The following is a 27,807-nucleotide window of genomic DNA, read 5'->3' on the forward strand; positions in this document are numbered from 1 at the left end:
CACAAAAAGATTGAAAATGAAAGGATAGAAGAAGATATTCCCTCCAAATAATAACTAAAAGAGAGCAGGGGTAGCTATACTAATATTCAACAAGTAGACTTTAAATCAAAAAAGGTTACATGAGACAAAGAAAGACCTTATATATTGATAAAAGTTTCAATACAGCAAGAAGATATAACAACCATAAACACTTAATACAGTAATGACAGATGAACATCATACTCAATGGGGAAAGACTGAAAGCTTTTCATCTAAGATCAGGAATAGGCAAGGATGTTTGCTTCCACCTCTTCTATTCAGCATGGTACTTGAAATTCTAGCTAGACAAATTAGGCAAGAAAAAAGAAATAAAAGGAATCCAATTGGAAATGAAAATATAAAATTATCTCTGCAGACGATATGATATTATATTTAGAAAACCCTAAGAATTTGATTTAAAATGTTAGATCTAATACATGAATTTAGCAAAGTAGCAGAATACAAAGTGAACACACAAAAATTGTTGCATTTCTATACGTAAAAACGATAAACAATTTGGAAAGCAAATTGCAAAAACAATCCCATTTAGAATATAATCAAAAAGAATACTTAGGAATTAACTTAACCAAAGAGGTGAAAGTTGTAAAATAAAAATAACAAAATTTTGCTGAAAGAGATTAAAGAAGACATAAATAAATGGAAAAACAAAGCATGTTTATGGATTAGAAGACAATATTGTTAAAGTGTTCATACTATCTAAAGCAAACTACAAATTCAGTGAAATGTTTTTCAAAACACCAAAGATTTTTTTTTGCAGAAATAGAAAACCCATCCAAAAATTCATATGGAATCTCAATGGGAACTGAATAACCAAAATAATCTTGATAAAAAGAATGTAACTGAAAGACTCATGCTTCCTTGATTTCAAAATTTACTTCAAGGCTACAGTAATCAAAACAGTGGTACTGGCATAAAGCAGATATATAGAGCAACTGAATATTATAGAAAGCCACAAATAACCCCCTATATATATGGTCAAATGATTTTTGACAGGGGTGTTCAAACCATTCAATGGAAAAAGGATAGTCTTTTCAACAAGTGGTGCTGGGAAAATTGGATATCCACATGCAAATGAATGAATTTGGACTCTTATCTAATGCATATACAAGAATTAACTCAAAATGGATCAAGGTCCTAAATGTCAGACTTAAGACAATAAAACTCTTAGAAGAAAACATAGGACCAAAGCTTCATGACTCTGGAATTCACAGAGATTTACTGTATTTGACACCAAGGTACAGGCAACAAAAGTAAAAAAAAAGACAAAATGGACTTCATAATTTTTTTTTTAAATTTGTGCATCAGAAGACACTGTCAGCAGAATAAAGAGGCAATCCACAGAATGGGAGAAAAAATTTAGAAATCATATATCTGATAAGGGACTAATATCCAGAATATATAATGAACTCCTAAAACTCAACAACAACAAATAAACAAACAAAAATGGCAAAGGTCTTGAATAGTAATTTATCTAAACAAGATGTGTAAATGACCAACAAGCACATGAAAAATGCTCAACATCACTAATCATTAGGGAAATGGAAATCAAAACTACAATGAAATACCACCTCACACCTATTAGGATGACTATTATTAAAACAAAACAAAAGTGTGGGTGAGGATATGGAGAAATTAGAACCCTGTTCACTATTGGTGGGGATGTAAAATGGCACAGCTACTGTGCAAAATAATATGACAGCTTCTCAAAGAATTCAAAATAGAATTACCATATTATCCATAATGGAGGGGAGGGGAAGTTTCACTTCTGGGCATATACTCAAAATAATTGAAAGCAGGACCCCAAAGAGATGTTTTTACACCCATGTGATTAGCAGCATTATTAACAATAGCCAAAAAGTGTAAGCAATTCAAGTATCTATCAACTGATGAATGGAAAAACAAAATATGGTGTATACATACAATGGAATATTATTCAACCTTAAAAAGGAAAGTAATTCTGCAATATGCTACAGCATGTATGAAGACTGAGGACATTATGCTAAGTGAAATAAGCTAGCCATAAAAAGACCAATACTGTATAATTCTACTTAGATAAGGTACTTAGAGTAGTCAAAATCATAAAGACTGAAAGTATAATGGTTTCTAGGGGCTGAGGAGAAAAAAAGAATGAGGAGTCACTGTTTAATGGATATAGAGTTTCAGTTTTACAAGATAAAGAGATATGATGGTTGCACAACAATGTGAATGTATTTAATAGCACTGAACTGAACACGTGAAAATGGTTTAAATGGTATATGTTATGTTTTGTGTATTTGACTACAAAAAAGAAAAAAGCACAATGAGATTTCACTACACACTCACTCTAATGACTGTAATAAAAAAAAGACAGAAAAATATCAAGTGTTAGTGAGGATGTGGAGACACACTAATCCTCACATATTGCTGATGGGAATATAAAATGGCCTCAACCCTGTGGAAAACAGTTGGACAATTTCTTTTTAACTTTTTAGTTAAACATAATCTTGCTGTATGACCCAAAATCAATCCTAGGTGTCAAACCAAGAGAAACCAAAAAATATGTCCACATAAAGACGTGTACACAAATATTCATAGAAGCTAATAATAATAGCTTAAAACTAAAGCTGTGAACAATCCAAATACTCAAGTGACAAAAATTACAAAACATGGTCTGTATTAGCAACATACCACCATTGGCAATTAAACTGGAACATTTCTCCAGAGAAGACATATAAAGGCCAACAGATACATAAAAGATGCTCACGTCAGTCATCATCAGGGAAATGCAAATGGAAACCACAATGAGATATCATCTCATACCTCTTAGGGTGCCTATTATCCCAAAAGGCAAGTGTTGGTGAAGATGTGAAGAAATCAGAACACTCGCACACTGTTTTAGGAATGCCAAATGATGCAAATGTTATGGAAAATAATATGGAAGTTCCCCCCAAAATGAAAAATAGAACTTACAATATGGCTCAGTAATTGCACTTATAGGTATTCATCCCAAAGTATTGAAATTATCATTTCAAAGAGATTCTCGTGTTCCTTGCAGCCCTATTCACAATAACCAAAACATGGAAACAACCTAAGTGTCCATCAATGGATGAATGAATGAAGAAAATGTTGTATCCACACACAATGGAACATTTTTTCTGTCTTAGAGAAGAAGGAAATCCTGCAGTATGTGACAACATGGATGAAATCTCGAGGACATCATGCTAGGAACGTTAAGCCAGTCACAGAAGGACAAATACTGCAAGATGCCACTTATATGAAGTATTTAATGCAGTCAAACTCATAGAAGCAAAGAGCAGAATGGCGGCTGCCAGATGCTGGGGGTAGGGACAAATGGAGCGTTGCTAATCTACGGGTATAAAGTTTTAGTTATACAAGAAGATTAACCTCTAGAAATCTGCTAGACAACACTCTAGCTATAGTTAAAATTATATTCTACACTTAAAATCTGTTTAAAAGGTAGATCTCATGTTTGGTTGCTTACCACAATAAAAATAAAAATTTTTAAAAAGGAGCAAAATACTGATACATGCTAATATTACTTTCCTGTTCATGATATAACACATTACTGCAAATTCAGTGGCTTAAAACAACAGAAATTTACTATCTTACAGTTTACGGAGGTGAGAAATCTGAAATGGGTCTCACTGGGTTAAAATTCACAGTATTGACATTCCTTTCTGAAGGCTCTTAGGGGAGAATCTGTTTTCTTGCCTCTTCCAGCATCTAGAGATGGCTCACATCCCTTGCCTTGTGATCCCTTTCCATATTCAAAGCCAGCCATGGCCAGTGAAATCTTTTTCACATCTCATCACTCTGACTCTTGTGATTAACCTTGAAGCCATTAGATAATCCAGGATAATCTCTTTGTTTTAAAGATAGTTGATCAGTAAACTTAATTCCACCTGCTACCTTAACTCTCCTTTTCCATATAATATAAAATATCCACAGGTTCTGGGGATTAGGATATGGACATCTTTGTGAGGCAATTATTCTCTCTACCACAATGCTACAACATGAATGGACCTGAAGAGTATCATGCTAAGTGAAAGAAACCATACACAGAAGACTAGTTATTGTACTATATCATTTATATGAAATATCTAGCAAAGGCAAATTTGTAGAGGCTAAAAGCAGACCACTGGTTTCCTAAGGATATGAGTATGAGATGAGATGAACCACAAATGGGTATGAGGAAACATTTTTAAGTTATGAAAATGTTCTAAAACTGTACAATTCTATTAATTTACCAAAACAACTTGTCTAGCAATTGTTATATTTTGTGGTTTGTAATTTATACCTCAATTGAGTTGTTAAAAAATAGAGGTACATGTCGTAGAGGGCAGAAGTTTGTTTTGAAGGAATAAATAATAGACCTTACCTATAAGATAGCCTATTTAAATAGGCCTTCCTTATAAGAAAGTTATTTGTTAGAGATGTGAAGAAAACAATGTAGATTAGGAGTCAAATATATCTCAAAGTATAGTTCCAATATTAAATATAAAATAAGGCTCATTGTTATTCATAAATCTATATATTTGGTCATTTATGAATGTTGAAAGGAAGATTTTCTTATTGAACCATAATGAAAGAATAATCTCTTGCCCTAGCTCTGAAAAGTAAATCATTTAACAAAGCAAGAAAGGTTGCTTGGGAATACATTTTGCCAAAGATTTCCACTTCTGGAAAATAACAATGACATTTAATCTTTGCATATTTATGTTGAAATTTCTTTCAAGTATTTTAAGGAATCTGCTTCTGAAATTCTTCAATATGGAATAACAAGGAGTAGGCAAATGGGAAATTGTGGACATAGTCATCAGGCTAAACAGATGAATATAACATATGGAAATGTCTTTATTCATACATAGTTTACTGTACTTAGTATCATGTATGACAAATCCCAACTTACTTTTCTGTAACCTAAATTAATTTTTAAAAGTCAACTTCTATGCTACATTTTCTCTTTTTTTTTTTTAGTGTATGTATGGGGGCATGTGCTGCTACCATCCTTTCAACAAAACACGAATCCCTAGAGAATTTCTTTAGCCCTCTGTAATTTACAACCATCCAAAGAACTCCAAAGTTGCAGTCCTCTATTCTAAGAGGATACTCCAGTCATGGCCACTGGCAGTTCTCCAAGCCAGCTAGGCTAGCACAGAGCAGAAGGCTAGCTCTCCAAGACCTGAAAACTCTCCTTAAGAACTGTGTGTGTTGGCTGCACAGTCATTATCTGGAGGGTTCAGATACAGCTCATGCAGTCCCCCTGAGATCTCACTCCCAGTCATTATTTACAGGACTCAAATACATCCCACAGGCAAGGCAGTCAATGCACCAGTAATTCAACAGCTAACAGAGGGAATCTGGCCATGATCTGTGGACAGTCACTATTTTAAATTTTCCTTCTTTTTTTCCATAACATTTAGGAATCTCTGTGACAAAATGCATACTCTTACTATATGTATAACATAAAACATATATATGTACAATATCTCAATATAGCAAGAAGGTAATATTTTGAAATTTCAACTATATCATCAATGTGTGCTTACCAAGTCATGTCTTTGTTCTCTTACCGGAGAACATTTACCTTTGAAAGGGACGTGTGGTAGCAATAGTTAATCATTTGGAGGAGTATATAAAGTGCAATAATGAATTTATCCGTACTTATTTCAAACTGGCTCAGTTTCAAATTGAACTAGAAATAAACAACAGAAAGATTTCTTTTGGTCTCTTTCTCTGTTTTATTTTAAACTAGTTAGGGAAATGGGCTTTATATTTTAATAAACACAGCTAGCATTTTCTACTTTTTATAGAAACCCGTAAGATTGAGGAACTCATTTGTTCTTACACTATTAAAATACAAAAATAAATAAATAAAATTATTCAAACTCATAGCTAATTTCAAAATGATTGCACACTGAATGCCAAAATAAGGAGATAACTCTTCACATAAAAAGGCTAATCATGGTTAATTGTTTTCTTATTCCTTTTGATGATAATAGCCATTATAAACTCATTTGAAGTATGTAGATGTAATATGCAATTACCATAAGACTCAGCATTCCAAAACTCAAACCAGAAGACTAAGACAGCATTGAGCACTGTTTATTGGTGAGGCTGCCAACCGGTTTCATTTTCAAAGAAAAAATAAGTGTGTAGCTGTAGTCCAATCTTTTTTACATGCATGTATTTTCTCTTTATGTGTGCTGATATAATGACTATATCTAAATCAACCTGATTACTGTTGCACAAAGCAGTAGGTGGCTGTCACTATTGTCTGGAAATTTCTGAAGAAGTGTACTCAATTCACAAAGTATTTAATTCCAGATCTTTTTTTTTTTTTTTCCTAGTAGGTGAAAACTGTGATCTCCTGGACATTATAAAATGTACACTGTCTTCTCAAGCTCAAGCTCAGGAGACTTGTACATCAAACTTCTAGTAGGAATATGTGCTTGGCTCTTTATACAAGAAGTTGAGAATTCTTCTGTATAAGATATAAAATGAAGTTATAGAGTTAACTTTTGACCTTCATCTAGGTTGGTCCCAAAAATAGAGCTCGTCTTAACACATTTGATCTATAGATTTTGTAGCCTTTAAAATTATATTGGAAAGATAAGTGATTATAGAATTCTGTGAAAGGGAGTGTCAACTCTCCTGCAGAATAGTCATCTTCTCATTAAGGCTTTTCTTAGAAATAACAAGATAGGTCTATGCCACTGTTGTGTTATGTTTGAAGGACATGATATTCAAACCTACTCCCTCTCTCCTTTGTCACTCTTTCTAGGCAGCCTGGACTCCTTGGCCAGTCATTTCAGTGATCCTCTTAGCACACAAAATTTTCTATACAGAAAATGTGCTCTAGTCTCCCTTTTAACCCCATAGTTTCCATTGACCTAATTTCCTCCGAAACTTCTCTTTTCTCATTCACCACCAAACTTCTTGAAATGGTGATCTTCAACTATCCCCTCAATGAAAATTAATCCCAGTCTCTTCCCACTTTAACATGTATTTCAGTCGTCTCCTGGAAAACACTATCTCAAGTTGTAAAAACCCAGGTTTGTATAACAAAGACTCTCATTTGTAGATTCATTCTGCTAGTTTTAGATCTGATATTTGTTGGTTCACAACCTTGAGAGTTCTCTGGATGAAATTGGAAACTGGCCCCAGGGAGAGACTGAAGAGACAGAGCACTCCAAATTGGTAGGTGGCAGGTTTAATAAGCAAGGGAACTTATGTACTAAGCTTGTCTTGGGTGATCTCAAGACAAGCAGATCTCTCTACCTGCACACCAGAATCTTAAAAGTTTATACAGAGACCTTAATGGGATTCAGTCATGTATTCAGTCCAGAGTGCCTCAACAACACATTACTCACTCAAGGCTGTGTCCTTGAAAGATATCTTAATGTGGGAAGGGTAGACAAAACACACATTCCAAGGACAGGGCAGGGGGTGAGGAGCCTCTGGTTATCCTTGCAGGTCAACTGGTGGTTACATTCCCTCAACCACCTCCTCCAACGATACTCTTTTTACTTTGCAAACACAGACCATAGTCATTGTAGCAACAAGCATCTGCCCTCAAGAATAGTGCAACTTCAGATAGTTGTGGCTTTTGTGGCATCATCAATAAATGGAAAGAGAAATTTTATGTTTACCATGTTAGTCTATACACTATTTGCCCTAGCTTGATCAAGGAAATAAAGCTATGGAGGACTGTATGGCTTTCTAAATTTCACTGAGGTCAAATAATGTATGACATAGTCCACAGCCTCCCCTTGTTGACAAACCAAGCTTTTGCTGGTTGTATTCCTTTAAGGATGGCTCCCAATTCATCCTATAACATATGTTTATTCAAATTATGCCTTCATACCAGCTCAATAGTTCTACAATATTTTGAGTCTGATAGAGGTTTACCTATGACAGGAATCATTAAACATTTTCTGTAAAGGGTTAGATAGTAAATATTTTAGACTTTGTGGGTCATATGGGCACAGTAGCAACTTAACTCTGCCACTGTAACAAGGGAGTAGCTGTAGACAATATGTAAATGGATGGAATGGCTGTATTTTAATAAATACAATGGGTGTTGGGTCAGATTTGATCAGTGGGCTATAGTTTACAGACCTCTGGCCTAAGAGAAGCTACTGTAATGATACTTTAACTCCGAAATTTCTGCCTCATCTGAGCGTTACAATTAGTTAAATTTCCTGTGATGATTGTCAGTTTATTTCTTTGACTTTTTTTCTAATAAGTCAAGATGGCTTATTTATGTATTTACTTCAGATAGGTATTGTTCATTTAGCCATTAAGCCTTATTTTATTTTTAAAGTTTATATAACAAATTAATATTATAAATCAATCATCAACAAGAACTTCTCTGATCCAAAATCCTTATACTGTTAAGTATCATTAGGCCACTCTCCACCTCTTCTCTGACTTAAATATGAGGACTTTTTAATAGAAGTCTCAGTTAAAAAGTCAAAAAATAAGCCTTTTATCTTAAACAGTTTGCAACGTGTATTTCGGTAGGTTTCAGTATGAAAGTGTCTAGAGCCCTAATGGAAGGTAGGGCCAAAGGTCAGCAGAGCAGTCTGGTTAAAGAAATAGGGTAAATGGTTTGTATGCTAAAATGAGTAGGAAGGGACAGGGCAGGTATATATCCCAGGTAGGCACTGATAATGAACTTTGTCTTTCCTATCATTTTCTCTAGAATTGTAATCAGCAGCATAAGGTGAATTCATCAAAAAAAAAAAAAAATCAAATGAAAGTCACACGGCAAAGAAGGGTCAAAACAATTGTTCATCTAAGAAGTTTCCCTGCCTTTAAATAACACAACTCTAGGGTAGACATAGAGAAGATCACAGAAAAACTTTCATGTTTATAAGCATAATTTGCAAAATTTGCTTCACCTAAACCCCAAGGAAATCACTGAAGGTTCACCCCAAGGAAATCACTGAGACCCATGGGAGACCATTAACAGCTTAACACTTACAGTTTATATGGTCAAATTCATTCCATTTATAAGAATAATAAAGTAGAAGTGCTGTATTTTGATAATGACTTAATAACATTGAAAATGTAAAACTGTGAATTGTATAATACAGCAAGTTAAGAATGAAATGAAAATATTCAGTAGAGGGTGTGGTTATTTAGGTCATGTTCTTTTTTGGATCAAAGATGATGATTCTCACATGACTTACCAACAGCTTTTCTAAACTCATAAATAATCAAAACAGGCAATTAGAATTGGTAAGATTATCACACTTGAAAATGATTTTAAAAATCCACATTAGTTTTATAGTAGAAATAGAAACATGTTCATGAGATAGTCTGATGAAATGATCAGCAAATTTCAAGGCATATTTGGACTTCTTTGGGTGTAAGTAAATTGGTAGAAGGTGTAAAGCCTTACTTCTAATAAAATTGGGAAGAAAATTTCCAGCTATGAAAAAAATGACAAATACAAATATCACATCGATAAAGTTACAATATGGTAAAGTATATTAGTTTTGTTACAAGTGACAGAAATCCTATTTTAAAGGCAAAAAGAAGCATTACTATATTCAGGGAATCCAATAAAGTATAAACAACAACAACATCAAACTTTTTGTGGAATAAAAAGAAATGCAACTGGACTTCAGGGTAAATTGGAAAGGAGGGTCCTCAAAACTTCCAGGTCATTGTCTTTCTGTGATGGCTGCATTGTTTCAACACATGTATGTTTTCTCTATATTGAAGGGTTAACAGAGAATTTTCACAATCTACCCAACATCTATTCTTTTTCTTCCTTGTTTACAATCCTGGTTTGATGAGGTATATGTTCTCTTTTGCATGGCCATGAACATCAGGAGAAACTGCTCTATTCTCAGCCTTAGAAAATTAATCCTGATTGGCCTTAAGCCAACTATGTTGGTATTAATTCCCTTGACAGTGATTAGTTTAGGCATGGGATTAGTATATAATTCTAGACAATGTGATAAAAATTGGCTGGGTGGTTCTAAAAAGTTTTCCTTGTCTTTAAAATTAAACACAATGGAGGAAATGATTTATTTCTGTTTCTGAATAGCATAGTTTCTGAGTAAGATGCACTGAACTGGTACAACCATTTTATGGCAAGCCCAAAGCTGCAGGCAACCTCAAGGGTAATAGAATGGAAACAATTGTGAAAAGATCATTGAGTTGCTACGTTAATATACCTTAGAGCTGCACTGTGTTACAATAGTGAATTTTATTGTTATTTAAATCCTTTGAGTTTAATTTTCTACTATTATCAGCTGAAAACTTCCTAAATAATATTGGGAAAAACACTGCCACTGATAGATGTTGATATAATTTTTGTTAGTGGAGAAACACTAAATGACAGAATATTTAGTGTCAAGTTCAAAAGTCCTGGGGTAGGACTCCAGTTAATCTAGATGAAAAATCCTGGGCCAATCCTTTGTGGTTTTCTTGAGTAGAATCAAGTGAGAACACAGTATTCTTTAGGGGAACCAAATATGTGGAGCTGGGAGAAAAGCAATTCCAAGAAGAGAGACAATATTTCTAGATGAAGAGAAGGAAAAATTTCTACTCTACAAGGTGAAAGCAGTAATGTGTGTTTAATAGAAAGGCAATGTGTCCAGAAAGCAAGACTATTATACAGTAAAAGTGAGAGGCATAAGTGTTAGGTGTAAGTGTTAACTTGTAAACACAATGGATTAAATTAATGGATTTTGGACAAAACTGTAGAGAGTGTATAGACTTCATGGAGAATGAGAATTAACTAGAAAACAACCACACAAATAAGGGAGGAAAGCCCATATTAGTTATTTTATGGATGAAGTTTGACAGTTTCTTTCAAGTTGGACTACTCATTACCCAGGTAATTAAACTTCCACATTACACTAATGATATTATTTTTTAAGCACAAATTAAATAAACAATAATTAGAGGAGGAACTACAGGATTCTCAACAGTCCCTCTTTGGGAAAGAGCTAAGGTGAAGTTTTCAAGGGCTGTGTACCTCAGAGAAAGGATCATGTTATGAAGGTAAATAATTTGAACTTACTGTAAAGGGTGATCCTGTGTTTAGGAGAGAGCTTCTGAGTCTGCTGAGCTGCTCCTTCTCTTCTGGTCTCTGTGAAGACAATTGTGTATTGAATTATGACCCTCATAAAAGACATGTTGAAGCTCTAACCCAGTAACTCAGAATATGACCTTATTTGGAAATAGGATATTTAAAATAAGTTAAATGAGGTCATTAGGGTGGGCCCTAATTCAATATGAATGGTGTTCTTATAAAAAGGGGAAATTTGGACACAGAAACAGACAAGCATACAAGGGAGAATGCCATGTGAATATGAAGATGGAAATTGGCATAAAGCATCTAAAGCCAAGGAACATCAAAGATGGTCAGCAAACCACGATGAGCTACAAGAGAGGCATGGAACAGATTCTCCTTCACAGTCATCAGAAGAAACCGACACTGCCAACACCTGGATTTTGAATTTCTAGCCTCTAGAACTGTGAGTCAATAAAGTTCTGTTATTTCAGCCACCCGGTTTGTGGTACTTCGTTACTGAAGCCCTGGCAATCTAATACATGTATTTCCATATGAGTGTTATCTTGTCAGTTCTATTCATTAACATCACTGCCTGGAAGGATCTGTGGATTGGGAAAAGGCTGATGCTCACTCTGCCTGTACTATTATGGCTTTGATTGGAGACTGCTCTGCCTGTCCTTTACCTCATGGGTATAACAGGAAGTCAACATACTTTTGATTTTAATTTTAGTTCTTACTAGCTCTTTGACACTGAGTAAATTCTTTAAAATTCTGGATATTGGTTTTCCTAGTTATAAATTGTAAACTAGAAGGATAAAAAGATTCTTAACGTAGTGGGCATGTCATGTCAATCTGGGTCACTTTTTAAAAAAACATGACTTGGGCCTCTGCTCTCATGAATGTAAGTCAATAGTTAGAAACTAGATAGTCATATTTTAAAAGGATCTAGAGTTAAATCTAATGGCAACCCTTCAATGATGACCAGGGAATTCAATATCAAAAACTGCTATGAGCTTTGATTTCATTCATTCTATAATTATGGTACTGTGGCTACTATGTCATGAGTAATACACACAGTAGTAAGAGCCAAAATAGCTCAAAAATATCACTGCTTGGGAATTCCCTGGTGCTCCAGTGGTTAGGACCCTGTGCTTTCACTGCTAAGAGCCTGGGTTCAATCCCTGGTCAGGGAACTAAGATCCCACAAGCTGCATGGTGCGGCCGGAAAAAAAAAAAAAAAAAAATCACTGCACTTATCTACAATAAATATTTAAATAAATGGGAATTGTAAGCAGCCCTCTACAGAGGAGCACAGATTTGGTATAATGACCTAGAAAGCTATATTTTCAGTTTGTAGCAGTAGCTAAAATTCATAATTCTTCTATTTCATAATATTTTTCTTTCCTAATCTACTAGAAAGAAGATGTTTGTTATTCTGTGACAGTGACCATTTAATGTGGCATTGGTATTATCTTCTAATTACCCCAATTTCTTTTGTACAGTTATATATTAAAAGCAGCAAGTTTGGACCTCCCTGGTGGCACAAAGGTTAAGAATCCACCTGCCAATGCAGAGAACATGGGTTCAAGCCCTGGTCTGGGAAGATCCCACATGCTGTGGAGCAACTAAGCCCGTGTGCCACAACTACTGAAGCCCGCGCGCCTAGAGCCTGTGCTCCGCAACAAGGGAAGCCACCGCAATGAGGCGCCCACGCACCACAATAAAGAGTAGCCCCCGCTTGCTGCAACTAGAGAAAGTCTGCGCACAGCAACAAAGACCCAGTGCAGCCAAAAATAAAAATAAATAAAATATAAATAAAATGTTTTAAAAAGCAGCAAGTTTACAAAACTCTTAGCTTGACAAATATCTTATAAATTCTTTCTTTAAATGCTAAGGGCTACAAAATATAATTTAGTACCTATGAGCTTCTAGGAGCTATTTACCACTTTAATAATTAACAAGCCATACATTAACATTTAAAAAGTCATAAAAATTTACATCTATAAGTGATTTTACTTAATAGGTTACCAATATGCATTCTGAGCAATAGAAGGGGAACAGCACTAATAAAATGTATACTGAACTCAGTAAAAGTAATTTATGCAACTAGTGCTCAATTGATGACGAGGGCAAGTTATAGGCTGGTTATACGTCATGGTTTCATCTGTCCCTAACAAATGATTCTTGCCACACTGCCTCCTGTAATTAGGAGTGACACTCTGCTTGGAGGCAAAGGCATGCACAGAGTGGCCTTTCAAAATTCCTTTGAGAAGACCGTGATAAATTTCAAAGCAACATCTAGTAAATGGTAGAGTAAGACACAGATCTGAGAGTGGAAACCATTTCAGATTGAAGTAATCAGGGCATAGTCCTTTCTTAAAAAAATACTTTGCATATCTTCTCAAAATATAAGATGAGCAAATCAACAATTATTTAGTGACAACAGTACATAGAGAAAAACAAAATCCTTGAATAAATAACTTAGTGAGAATAAAATAAATCAGTCCTGCACAATTTACATCTCTCTTGCCTCTTTGAAATTAGATGTACCCTGGTACCCTGGTAAGTCATGGAAAAGTAGAACAATATTTAACTGCAAATTTCTAGTAAACAAATTCCACTTCCAGTGTGTGAGAATTTTGAGTCATTTTTTTGTGGGAACTGATTAGCAAAAGAAAAAATAGAATCTGAAATGGGAAATGGAAATAGAGCAGATGGCAATAAATCAGTGTAGATTTTAATAATAAAAGTTTAGGAAAGAAGACAAAAGATAAGAGAAAAATATTCTCAAGTTTTACTGTGCTGTCTCGTGCTGAAAGAAAGAGAACTAGGAAGACAAATAAACAATGGAGTCATCTCACAATCAAAAAGGCATTAAATCCTGAGTGAGGAACCAGAATCAGGGGAAAAAGCTTTTTACAATGTTTATTATCTACAGTAAGATACATTTCTAAGTGTCTCCTTGATATAGTAGTGGATTGAGTATCAGACATAAACTATTGAGGTTTGGTGAATTAAAAAAAAAAACCTAATAAAATAATTATTGTTAATTTAAGATGTAAAAATTGCCCTAATATTGTCTTTATTTGTTGATGTATTATTTTATTTTAGCATAGACAACACACATTGTTAATGGTCTTTATATGTTTACTCTCAACTTGAGTCCCCACAGTTTTTTCTTCCTATAGAAATATTTCATCAACTAAATAGAAATAGTTCTCTTGTATTATCTGATGATGATAAAAGTAATCAATGTTTTGTGTAAAACACTCAGAAATAAACTATAACTCTCATATATTGCTGATGGGAATGCAAAATGGAACATCTACTCTGAAAAGAGTTTTGAAGTTTTTTATTTAAAGTTAAATATACACTTACCATATGATCCAGACATTCTGCTCCTAGGTATTTACCCAAGAGAAATGAAATACTCTCCTACAAAATAATCTGTAAATGACTGTGTATAGCAGCTTTATTTATAATAACCTCAAACTGGAAACAACCCAATGTCCATCCACTATTGAAAGAATAAACAAGCTGTGTTACAGCCATACAATGAAATATTATTCAGCAATAATAGGCAATAAACGAATTAACCATGTGAAAATATAACTAAATCTCAAAAACATCGTGCTAAGTGAAAGCAAATGAATGTAAAAGGCTACATTTGCTATGATTCCATTTCTGTGACATTCAGGAAAAGACAATATGTAAGTGGGATCGTATTCTATATTCTACTTTGTAATTTTTTAAGTTAAAATTATATAGTTATATATAAAATTATATAGTGCACATCTATAATAATAAAACCAAAAGCACTTTGATGGCATAGTATTTTATAGGTGTATCATAATTTATTTATTTAAATAATCTATTAACATATTCAATTTGATTGTACGTTTTCTGACCATGAATGAATATTCTCATAAATACACTATCTATATGAACCATATACAATTGTCTGATAATTTTCTTAGTACACATTAACTTTCAGTATAGATCTAGACACATTTAAGTGTTTGATAGAATATGCCAAATTGTTCTTTACAAAAATTGTACAAAATACACTTCCACCAACAATATCTGAAGCTACTAATTTCTATTCCTCCCTAAGAGCACATTGGTTATTATCATTCAGAACATCTTTTAAAAGAGTAAGTTCTGCAACCAATAATTCTACATTTATGAACAAAATCTATTTGTGGAAAAGCCCTTAACATAATGTCTAAGGAGCTCACTATTTAATAAAAAGTAACACTATTCATTTTACATCTGGAATCCAATGTTTAATATTTTTTAAAAAAGGTTTTCCTATGCTTTTTATGGATAGATTTAAATATTTAAATTTTTGAAAATCTTTCCTTCATGTTCTGAGCCAGTTATTCTTCAGATTCACTTTCTAGCTCCTTGGTATTGACCTCCATGAAGTTCCTCATTTGGGCTCCCTTCCTCTCTGGTTTCTAGATGGGATTGAATAATGGTAGACCCAATTGTCCTAAGAGCAGAAGAGGGAGGTCAGGGTAATTGTTCCCTCAATGCTTTTACTGCCAGCTCCTCGTTTGAACACTAGATACTTTCCCCAACCATCAGCACTGCTGCTTTAGGGTGGCTTCTCTCCCAGGGCTATAGCTTTTGCTGGATTCTGGCCACACCATCCTCTTCAGGCATAGTGGTGTTAACAAATATTAATCATAGTTAGTCTCTGGGGCTTTGCCATTCTTCTTGGGTCTCTTAACCCTGTCCACATGTCTATGAAAAGTCTTTTTATTAAAATTATCTTCATTTACTGATTTGGTTGTTTTATGTTTTCTGCTGGGACTCTAAGTGATACAGGGATAAAACACAGGGTGATAAGATATCCAGCACTTAAATAATTAATTCTATGCTAGGCCATAAACACACAGGAGAGTGCTTAGTCAAAGAACTTAGATCAACAGGATATTTTTTTTCCCACAACTACAGTCCTTGGAGTTATTTATGCAATGGTAAGCATACAAACAGAATGGGAAAAATTAGATAGGAACTAAATCTAATAGAATTACACAAAATTGGATACAATGAAGATTAGGGAAGAATAAAGAAAAATTATGTAGTGTGATTATATTGTGATAAAAATTCTTAATAAAGCGTGCTCTCTTCGTAAAGTTACCAGATTTAGCAAATAAAAATACAGGATGCCCAGTTGTATTTAAATTTTGGATAAGCAATGAATTATTTTTAGTATGTTTATCTGAAAACCAAATTTAACTGAGCATTATATATTTCGTCTGGCAACCCTATCCTTGCGTACAATTCATTAACACAGTCTATCATTTGACAAAATCTCTTGTGATTTATCTACTGCATAATCAGCAACCTGTGAATAACCAAGTGACAGATGAAATCAAGTAGATCAAGAACTAGTGTCTAGGAGGCAAGTATCCAGATGAAACAGTGGGACAGAGTAAGTCCCCTAAGCAAAATCTTACAATCAGAGTTATCTATTGTTTGATGGAGAGAGAGAGAGAGAGAGATTGTGCATATAAGGGCCACTAATATGAATTCTGATGAGAAGTGCAGTGAGGTGTTTTTTGTTTTGTTTTGAGTTTTTTTGGTACAAACTTTAATGAACAAGGAAAAAAAAATGTTTGATAGTTAAGTACCTGACCTGACATCTGTGTCAGGCAAACCAGGCCATGAAAACTATGTCTGAGACTATGAATATGAAATAAAAAATCTAGACCAGTCAAGAATATGGGCACAGGGCTTCCCTGGTGACGCAGTGGTTGAGAGTCTGCCTGCTGATGCAGGGGACACGGGTTCTCACAACAGTGAGAGGCCCGCGTACCGCAAAAAAAAAAAAAAAAAAAGAATATAGGCACAAAAAGAAGTATTTGTAAATATGTAAGAAACAAGCAAAAATGTGCAATGAAAGGAATATTTCCCTGAGAGTAAGGACAGCTGATTTTTTTCCCAGCCTGGCCTTGATGAAGCCTTGGTCGTTCCAGGATCCATTATTTTAGCTACAAAAGGAATATTTAGTTATATATTTAGTTACATAAATATTATATAAAACTATATACATATTGCAGCCCTAAAAACCTGTGCTTTATAATCCAAGATTTTAATTGGAGCCCAAGAGAACAATGGGAAAAGTTTATCCATACAATAAAACCATGCTATTGTATCAGAATCAAGTATAAGAGAGCAGGTTCCAAAAATACTAAATCAGATAGACATCAGATGTTGATTACTGGAATAGAGCTCTTGGATGTCTGCTTTTTGCTTCTTTTCTGAGGGCTCTTCCCAGTGTGGGCAGACAACCAAGGGAAGGTTTTGCTTCTCTGTGGAACAAGACAGACTTCTAAAACTGCCCCAGGTTGGTAATTATCTGATTTATATCTTATCACAAGTAGAGAGATAAGCCAGACGAAGGAATTTTATTAATTTAACCATATGGAAGAGAAAAATCGGAAACACTAACATATAATTTAGTTGTTAAAATATTAAAAAAAACTCTTACAAGGAAAAATTCTGGAGAGGGCTAGAAGCATTGTCTGATTAGTAGAAAATGGAAAAGAAGATGTCTCCATTCTCTGTGCCCTTGTTCCTCATATGCCATTATGCTTTGAATGAGACTTGAAAAAGGGTAAAAAGGAGGCTTGAATTATACCCGAAATAGCTGGGAAATGTGGGTAAAGAAAATGTGAGCAAATGTCCCAGTATATTGCAAGAACAGTTCCAATACGATGAAAGTGAAATAAAGCCATCACAAAATGAACCCCATTTTCTTTACACAAATAAACAAAGGAATTATTTGACTTATTCCATTTTAAAAAAAGGGGGAAAGGTAAGTGGAGATGCAGAATGTGGCAATGACAAAAAGGAAGATGGAACTGTAACAGCATGTTGAATGGAACCTTCTATTAAGGGGCCAAGAAAAAAATACATACTATATTCCAAAGTGACATGTCATACTGTGATGCAAAATTTTAAAGAAATTATTTCTAAACTGTTAAACCTTCTACCAAAACCAATAATGCAAAAGGATCAGGAGTAGGAAATAGGGTCAGGGAAGGATTTTTAAATGAATTTTTGGGAAGGAGGTTTCTATGAATCTCATCTTCCTCAAGAATGAAGAGTGGGGAATCCTGACTTTTATCAATAGCTCAAGAAAGCAAATTCTTAAACAAACAAACAAACAAATGACTCTGAGACCTTAATATATCTCCTGTAGAGTTTGGGGTAGCCAGTGGATAGGTATTTGTTTTATATCAAAATCTAAAAGATAAGAGATTGAATGAAAAAATTTGTGGCTGCCGAGAAAAGGACTACATTTTTGAAAGTATCGAACTTTAAAAATAGTAAGTTGATAGACCGTACAAGTGGTTTCCACAGTCCAGATTTCAGTTACAACCAGAGAGATAAATTATGGGTTTATCTTATATCCTATCAAAGAAGGACGATTTAAAATAGGTTAATTAAAAGATGACAGAGGGGCTTCCCTGGTGGCGCAGTGGTTGAGAGTCCGCCTGCCGATGCAGGGGACACGGGTTCGTGCCCCGGTCTGGGAGGATCCCACACACCGCAGAGTGGCTGGGCCCGTGAGCCATGGCCGCTGAGCCTGCGCGTCTGGAGCCTGTGCTACCGCAAAAAAAAAAAAAAAAGAAAGAAAAAAAAAGATGACAGAAAAATCCTGGAGCTATTGCTAGAGGTCCAAGGACTACATAAAGAGGTGTAAACTATAAATCAAAAGAGAAAGCATCACCGTCATCAAGAGAACCAAGGGTAAGAGATCCCATGAAATACAGGTTGGAGTCTGTGAAGAAAACTTATAACAACCCACAAAAGTGGGATTAAGCTTTAAATAGCTGATACATACAGAAAAAGGATAAAGTAGCTCATGACAGTATCAGAAAAGTAAAAACTTTCATAAGGCTATTTCTTCCTTTACCTCTTTGTCCTACAAGTATGAAAAGAAATTTCATTTTAAATGTAGAATGATAAAGAAGGGTCAATATCTCTGAAGAAGGAGGAGATAGATAACTTAACCCCACTTCTAGACTCTAGACTTCCCATGTATAGCAAGAATAAACATGGGAGAGGAGTAGTACATCTTCAATATAAAATCAAATTCAAATTTTGAAGTAACAGAGTTTCCCATTTATTGCTGAATTGAGACTGTTTGGAAACTTCAAATACGATTTTATTTTTAAATCTTAGAGTGGCCATAAATGTCGTGGAGCCCACCTAAGTTTTCATCCTGGCTGTTCAGAGTACATTTCAAAGAACAATGGGATAAACAAAATAGAGTTGCTTTATATTGCTACATCTCATAAGTCATCTTAATCAAAGTACTAGTTACATTAGCTTTAAAATAAAATTACTTCTGAATAAGAAATCAAATTAGTATTTTTATAGTATGTTTGTTTCAATTTGGATCTTGGTATCTCTCGAGATAACACACTCAAGGGTTAATTGAAAAAAGTTTAATGGAGAGATTATTTAGACTTCTGGTTTCTGGTTCTACATATAAGGAGTTTGGAAGTGTGCACTCTGTCCTAAAAAAAAGCAAAAAGTTGTTCACTAAAAAGTTAACAACTCTTCTTGGATTCATAGGAGAGGACACAGGACAAACCACAGTTCCCGATGTTGGAGAGGCAGACAGGCAAATACAGGGAAGGGTGCTTTCCCTGAGCAGAGATCACAGGCAGAAACTGCTGTGGGTTGTGCTGGGTTAGGAAGACCTGCACTGTAATTGATAAATTGCTGGAGACTCAGTGTACACAAGTCTGGGAGTTAAAAACTCCAGGGCTACCCAGTCATGGGGGACCCTGCAATGTTGTGAGATTTACCTCCAGGAGCTCAACCAAGTGCCCATAATAAGTAAAGGAGAAAAATCCCCTTGAGCTTGTGTCAGAGAAAGTGAAAAAGGAACCATTTTGAAATATGCCATAGCACTCTGTTTTTCTTAGTAAGGCTTGCCCTCAAGGGAAACTAGTTAAACAGAGGCTAATATACTGGGGGTATTACTAGAGCCTAACTAACCAGGGGAAGAGAAATACCCAGCTCCAGCTTGCTCTATCCTTCCATGTGGGAGAAGGGAAATAGCCAATTCCAGCCCACTCTAGCCATCTTATCCATCCTAAGTGAGGAGAAAAAAAATGAATAATGTATGTGAAGTTCACAGTCCAGAGGTACAGGCTCACTAAAAGACTGACCTAAATCATAGAACTGTTGAATGCTTCCCCTCCCTGTACACCTCACCAGCACATTACATAAAATGTGTAATAATATATGTGTATATAATATAGATCTATTTACAGCAGTTGTTTTTACTGAGTCTATTATATCCAGCTATCAAGAAAAATATTGAAAGGCAAAAAACAAAATGTGAAGATACAGAGCAAGTATCAAAACCAGACATAATAGGGATGTTGGAGTTATCAGACCATGAATTTTTAAAAACTATGATTATTATGCTAAAGGGCTCTAATGGATAAAGTAGATGGCATATAAGAACAGATGGGCAATGTAAGTGGAAATTCTAAGAAAGAACCAAAAACAAATTTTAGAGGTAAAAAGCACTGTAACAAAAACGAAGAATGCCCTTGACGGGCTTACTACTAGACAGGGAAGGCTAAGGAGAGAATCTCTGAGCTAGATGATATATCAATAGAATCCTTAATAACCAAAAGGCAAAGAGAGCAAAAACAAACAAAAGAACAGAATATCAAAAGACTCTGGGATAATGACAAAAGGTGGAACATAAGTGGAATGGGAATACCAGTAGTAGAAGAATAAGAGAAAGGAACAGACAAAATATTTGAAATAACAATGACTGATAATTTCCACAAATTAATGTTAATGTAAACTCATTTTAATTAATTATTAATGTAAATTAATGTTAATTCCTCCAAATTAAACATATATCCAGGAAGTTCAATGAATACCAAGCAGAATAAATGCCCCAAATTTTTCACCTAGGTATATTATCTTCAAACTACAGAAAATCAGAAAAAGAAAAAATCCTGAAACAAACCAGGGACTGGGGTGGGGAAATCTTACCTGTAGAAGAACAAAGATAAGAATTATACCTGACTTCTCCTCAGAAACCAAGATACATTTGATTACTGGAAGAAAGAAACACCAACATAAAATATGTACCCAGTGAGATTATCTTTCAAAAATGAAGGGGAAACTTCTTTCTTCCCTCTTCCCTTTTCTAAGTGGCCCCAGCATCCTGCCACCCCCACCTCCTTTAGTAGCACTTCTGAACGCTTCAGGGAGGAAGACTCCAGGAATCTGTCCAGGGAGAGCCGTGTGGCTGACAGGGTCTTGGTGCTCCAGCCGGGTGTCAGAACTGTGCCTCTGAAGTGGGAGAGCAGAGTTCAGGACATTGGTCCACCACAGATCTCCCAGCTCCACATAATATCAAACAGCTAAAGCTCTCCCAGAGATCTCTGTCTCAACATTAAGACCCAGCTCCACTCAACGACCAGCAAGCTACAGTGCTGGACACCCTATGCCAAACAACTAGCAAGACAGGAACACAACCTCACCCATTAGCAGAGGGGCTGCCTAAAATCATAATAAGTCCACAGACACCCCAAAACACACCACCAGATGTGGACCTGCCCACCAGAAAGACAAGATCCAGCCTCATCCACCAGAACACAGGCACTAGTCCCCTCCACCAGGAAGCCTACACAACCCACTGAACCAACCTTACTCACTGGAGGCAGACACCAAAAACAATGGGAACTACAAACCTGCAGACTGCGAAAAGGAGACCCCAAACACAGTAAGATAAGCAAAATGAGAAGACAGAAAAACACACAGCAGATGAAGGAGCAAGGTGAAAACCCACCAGAGCAAACAAATGAAGAGGAAACAGGCAGTCTACCTGAAAAAGAATTCAGAGTAATGATAGTAAAGATGATCTAAAATCTTGGAAATAGAATGGAGAAAATATAAGAAACGTTTAACAAGGACCTAGAAGAACTAAAGATCAAACAAACAATGATGAACAACACAATAAATGAAATTAAAAATTCTCTAGAGGAATCAATAGCAGAATAACTGAGGCAGAAAAACGGATAAGTGACCTGGAAGATAAAATAGTGGAAACAACTACTGCAAAGCAGAATAAAGACAAAGAATGAAAAGAATTGAGGACAGTCTCAGAGACCTCTGGGACAACATTAAAAACACCAACATTCGAATTATAAGGGTCCCAGAAAAGAAGAGAAAAAGAAAGGGACTGAGAAAATATTTCAAGAGATTATAGTTGAAAAATTCCCTAATATGGTAAAGGAAATAGTCAATCAAGTCCAGGAAGTGCGGAGAGTCCCATGCAGGATAAATCCAAGGAGAAACACACCAAGACACATATGAACCAAACTATCAAAATTAAATACAAAGCAAAAATATTAAAAGCAGCAAGGGAAAAGCAACAAATAACATACAAGGGAATCACCATAAGGTTAACAGCTGATCTTTCAGCAAAACACTGCAAGCCAGCAGGGAATGGCAGGACATACTTAAAGTGATGAAAGGGAAAAAACTATAACCAAGATTACTATACCCAGCAAGGATCTCATTCAGGTTCGATGGAGAAATTAAAACCTTTACAGACAAGCAAAAGCTAAGAGAATTCAGCACTACCGAACCAACTTTACAACAAATGCTAAAGGAACTTCTCTAGGCAGGAAACACAAGAGAAAGAAAAGACAGACAATAACAAACCCAGTACAATTAAGAAAATGGTAATAGGAACATACATATCGATAATTACCTTAAATGTAAATGGATTAAATGTGCCAACCAAAAGAAACAGACTGGCTGAATGGATACAAAAACAAGACCCGTATATATGCTGTCTACCAGAGACCCACTTCAGACCTAGGGACACATACAGACTGAAAGTGAGGGGATGGAAAAAGATATTCCATGCAAATGGAAATCAAAAGAAAGCTGGAGCAGCAATTCTCATAACAGACAAAATAGACTTTAAAATAAAGACTACTACAAGAAACAAAGAAGGATACTACATAATAATCAAGGGATCAATCCAATAAAAAGATATAACAATTGTAAATATTTATGCACCCAACATAGGAGCACCTCAATACATAAGGCTAATGCTAACAGCCATAAAAGGGGAAATTGACAGTAACACAATCATAGTAGGGGACTTTAACACCCTAATTTCACCAATGGACAGAGCATCCAAAACGAAAATAAATAAGGAAACACAAGCTTTAAATGCTACAATGAACAAGATGGACTTAACTGATATTTATAGGACGTTCCATCCAAAAACAACAGAATACACTTTCTTCTCAAGTGCTCATAGAAGATTCTCCAAGATAGATCATATCTTGGGTCACAAATGAAGCCTTGGTAAATTTAAGAAAATCAAAATCATACCAAGTATCCTTTCTGACCACAACGCTTTGAGACTAGATATCAATTACAGGAAAAGATCTGTAAAGAATAGAAACACATGGAGGCTAAACAATACACTACTTAATAACGAAGTGATCACTGAAGAATTCAAAGAGGAAATCAAAAAATACCTAGAAACAAATGACAGTGAAAACACAATGACCCAAAACCTATGGGATGCAGCAAAAGCAGTTCTAAGAGGGAAGCTTAGAGCAATACAATCCTACCTCAAAAAACAAGAAACATCTCAAATAAACAACTTTACCTTACACCTAAAGCAATTAGAGAAAGAAGAACAAAAAAAACCCAAAGTTAGCAGAAGGAAAAGAAATCATAAAGATCAGATCAGAAATAAATGAAAAAGAAATGAAGGAAACAATAGCAAAGATCAATAAAATTAAAAGCTGGTTCTTTGAGAAGATAAATATAATTGATAAACCATTAGCCAGACTCATCAAGAAAAAAGGGAGAAGACTCAAATCAATAGAATTAGAAATAAAAAAGGAGAAGTAACAACTGACACTGCAGAAGTACAAAGGATCATGAGAGAGTACTACAAGCAAATATATGCCATAAAATGGACAACCTGGAAGAAATGGACAAATTCTTAGAAAAGCACAACCTTCTGAGACTGAACCAGGAAGAAATAGCAAATATAAACAGACCAATCACAAGCACTGAAACAAACTGATTAAAAATCTTCCAACAGACAAAAGCCCAGGGCCAGATGGCTTCACAGGCAAATTCTTTCAAACATTTAGAGATGAGCTAACACTGATCCTTCTCAAAATCTCCCAAAATATAGCAGAGGGAGCAACACTCCCAAACTCATTCTTCGAGGCCACCATCACCGTGATACCAAAACCAAAGATGTTACAAAAAGGAAAACTACAGGCCAATATCACTGATGCATATAGATGCAAAAATCCTCAACAAAATACTAGCAAACAAAATCCAGAAGCACACTAAAAGGATCATATACCATAATCAAGTCGGGTTTATCCCAGGAATGCAAGGATTCTTCAATATACGCAAATCAATCAATGTGATACACCATATTATCAGATTAAAGGAGAAAACCCATATGATCATCTCAATAGATGCAGAAAAAGCTTTCGACAATATTCAACACCCATTTATGATAAAAACTCTCCAGAAAGTAGGCATAAAGGGAACTTACCTCAACATAATAAAGGCCATATATGACAAACCCACAGCCAACATCGTTCTCAATGGTGAAAAACTGAAAGCATTTCCACTAAGATCAGGAACAAGACAATGTTGCCCACTCTCACCACTATTATTCAACATAGTTTTGGAAGTTTTAGCCACAGCAATCAGAGAGAAAAAAGAAATAAAAGGAATCCAAACCGGAAAAGAAGAAGTAAAACTGTCACTGTTTGTAGATGACATGATACTATACACAGAGGATCCTAAAAATGCTACCAGAAAACTACTAGAGCCAATCAATGAATTTGGTAAAGTAGCAGGATACAAAATTAATGCACAGAAATCTCTGGCATTCCTATACACTGATGATAAAAATCTGAAAGAGAAATTAAGGAAACACTCCCATTTACCATTGCAACAAAAAGAATAAAATACCTAGGAATAAACCTACCTAAGGAGGTAAAAGACCTGTATGCAGAAAACTATAAGACACTGATGAAAGACACTAAAGATGATACAAACAGATGGAGAGATATACCATGTTCTTGGATTGGAAGAATCAACATTGTGAAAATGACTATACTACCCAAAGCAATCTACAGATTCAATGCAATCCCTCTCAAACTACTAGTGGCATTTTTCACTGAACTAGAACAAAAATTTTCACAAGTTGTAAGGAAACACAAAAGACCCCAAATAGCCAAAACAATCTTGAGAAAGAAAAATGGAGCTGGAGGAGTCAGGCTCCAAGACTTCAGACTATACTACAAAGCTACAGTAATCAAGACAGTATGGTACTGGCACAAAAACAGAAATATAGATCAATGGAACAGGATAGAAAGCCGAGAGATAAACCCACACACATATGGTCACCTTATCTTTGATAAAGCAGGCAAGAATATACAATGGAGAAAAGACAGCCTCTTCAATAAGTGGTGCTGGGAAAAGTGGACAGCTACATGGAAAAGAATGATATTAGAACACTCCCTAACACCATACACAAAAATAAACTGAAAATAGATTAAAGACCTAAATGTAAGGCCAGACACCATAAAACTCTTAGAGGAAAACATAGGCAGAACACTCTATGACATAAATCACAGCAAGATCCTTTTTGACCCACCTCCTAGAGAAATGGAAATAAAAACAAAACTACACAAATGGGACCTAATGAAACTTCAAAGCTTTTGCACAGCAAAGGAAACCATAAACAAGACGAAAAGACAAACCTCAGAATGGGAGAAAATATTTGCAAATGAAGCAAATGACAAAGGATTAATCTCCAAAATATACAAGTAGCTCATGCAGCTCAATATCAAAAAAAAACAACCCAATGCAAAAATGGGCAGAAGACCTAAATAGACATTTCTCCAAAGAAGATATACAGATTGCCACAAACACATGAAAGGATGCTCAACATAACTAATCATTAGAGAAATGCAAATCAAAACTACAATGAGGTATCACCCCACACCAGTCAGAATGGCCATCATCAAAAAATCTACAAACAATCAATGCTGGAGAGGGTGTGGAGAAAAGAGAACCCTCTTGTACTGTTTTGTGAAAGTAAATTGATACAGCCACTATGGAGAACAGTATGGAGGTTCCTTAAAAAACTAAAAGTAGGGGCTTCCCTGGTGGCGCAGTGTTTGAGAGTCCACCTGCTGATGCAGGGGACACGGGTTCATGCCCCGGTCCAGGAAGATCCCACATGCCGTGGAGCGGCTGGGCCCGTGAGCCATGGCCACTGAGCCTGCGCGTCCGGAGCCTGTGCTCCACATGGGAGAGGCCACAACAGTGAGAGGCCCATGTAACGCAAAAACAAACAAACAAACAAACTAAACATAGAAGTACCATATGACCCAGCAATCCCACTACTGAGCATATACCCTGAAAAAAACATAATTCGAAAAGAGTCATGTACCACAATGTTCACTGCAGCAGTACTTACAATAGCCAGGACATGGAACCAAGCTAAGTGTCCAATGACAGACGAATGGATAAAGAAGATGTGGCACATATATACAATGGAATATTACTCAGCCATAAAGATATGAAATTGGGTTATCTGTAGTGAGGTGGATGGAACTACACTGTCATACAGAGTGAAGTAAGTCAGAAAGAGAAAAACAAATACCATATGCTAACACATATATATGGAATTAAAAAAAAAAACACAACAAAACAGGTTCTGAAGAACCTAGGGGCAGGACAGGAATAAAGACGCAGAAGTACAGAATGGACTTAAGGACATGGGGCGGAGGATGGGTAAGCTGAGACGAAGTGAGAGAGTGGCATGGACATATATACACTACCAAATGTAAAATAGATAGCTAGTGGGAAGCAGCTGGATAGCACAGGGAGATCTGTTTGGTGCTTTGTGACCACCTAGAGTGTGGGATAGGGAGGGTGGGAGGGAGACACAAGAGGGAGGGGATGAGGGGATATGGGGATATATGTATATGTATAGCTGATTCACTTTGTTATACAGCAGAAACTAACACAACATTGTAAAGCAATTTTACTCCAAGAAAGATTGTTTTTAAAAAAGTGAAGGGGAAATAAAGGCTCTCAGATAAACAGAAATTTGTTGCCAGCACTCCTGTCTTGCAAAAATGTGAAAAGAAGTTCTTCAGCGAGTAAGAAAATAAAATAGGTCAGAAACTCAGATCTTCATAAAGAAAGGAAGAGCATGAAACTAAGTGAAAAATATTTCTCTTCTTTTTCTTTTATCTAGCAGGTAACCGTTTACTAAAAATCAAAACAGTAACAAGGTATCAGGTGTAATTTATGGGTAAGTGAGAAAATGACAGTAATATTATAAGGGATGGGAGGGTTTGGGAATACTCTCTTATGAAGTAGGAACACTACCTATGAAGCATGTAAGGTTATTTAAAAAGAAACTTACATTAGTTGTAAATATATGTTGCAAACTGAAAGATAACCAGTGAAGTATTTTAAACAGAAGTACAATTGATATAATAAGAGAGGAGAGAAATTGGAATTATACAAAATGTTACATTAAAACCAGGGAAGGCAGAAAAAGAATGGAAGATAAAAAGAAAGGAAAAGAAAAAAACAAAGGGCAAGGGCAAAATATAGAAAATAGTTATAAAGCATATTCTGACTCA

The 27,807-nt window shown here is 35.5% G+C and overlaps 2 long non-coding RNA genes across 6 annotated transcripts in view; one reads left to right on the forward strand and one right to left on the reverse strand.

Annotated features, from left to right (window-relative positions):
• LOC117198619 (uncharacterized) overlaps positions 1-14,531 on the forward strand; it is a 49,066-nt gene extending 34,535 nt beyond the window's left edge. Inside the window, exon 3 of the long non-coding RNA XR_007478266.1 lies at positions 12,580-14,531. This is a non-coding gene — a long non-coding RNA (uncharacterized LOC117198619). The remainder of the gene's footprint in view (positions 1-12,579) is intronic.
• The window catches only part of LOC125964939 (uncharacterized), a 74,291-nt gene continuing 50,754 nt past the window's right edge, over positions 4,271-27,807 (reverse strand). For 3 of the 5 annotated variants that reach the window (XR_007478262.1, XR_007478263.1, XR_007478259.1), the window contains 2 exons: positions 11,084-11,152; positions 4,271-5,734 (listed from right to left, as the gene is read on the reverse strand). This is a non-coding gene — a long non-coding RNA (uncharacterized LOC125964939). Of the gene's footprint in view, positions 5,735-10,833; positions 11,153-27,807 lie in introns of those variants that run through there. The other 2 variants (XR_007478261.1, XR_007478260.1) reach the window with 2 other exon arrangements.

The sequence above is a fragment of the Orcinus orca genome, chromosome 7, assembly GCF_937001465.1.
Source record: "Orcinus orca chromosome 7, mOrcOrc1.1, whole genome shotgun sequence".
NCBI classification, from domain to species: domain Eukaryota; kingdom Metazoa; phylum Chordata; class Mammalia; order Artiodactyla; family Delphinidae; genus Orcinus; species Orcinus orca.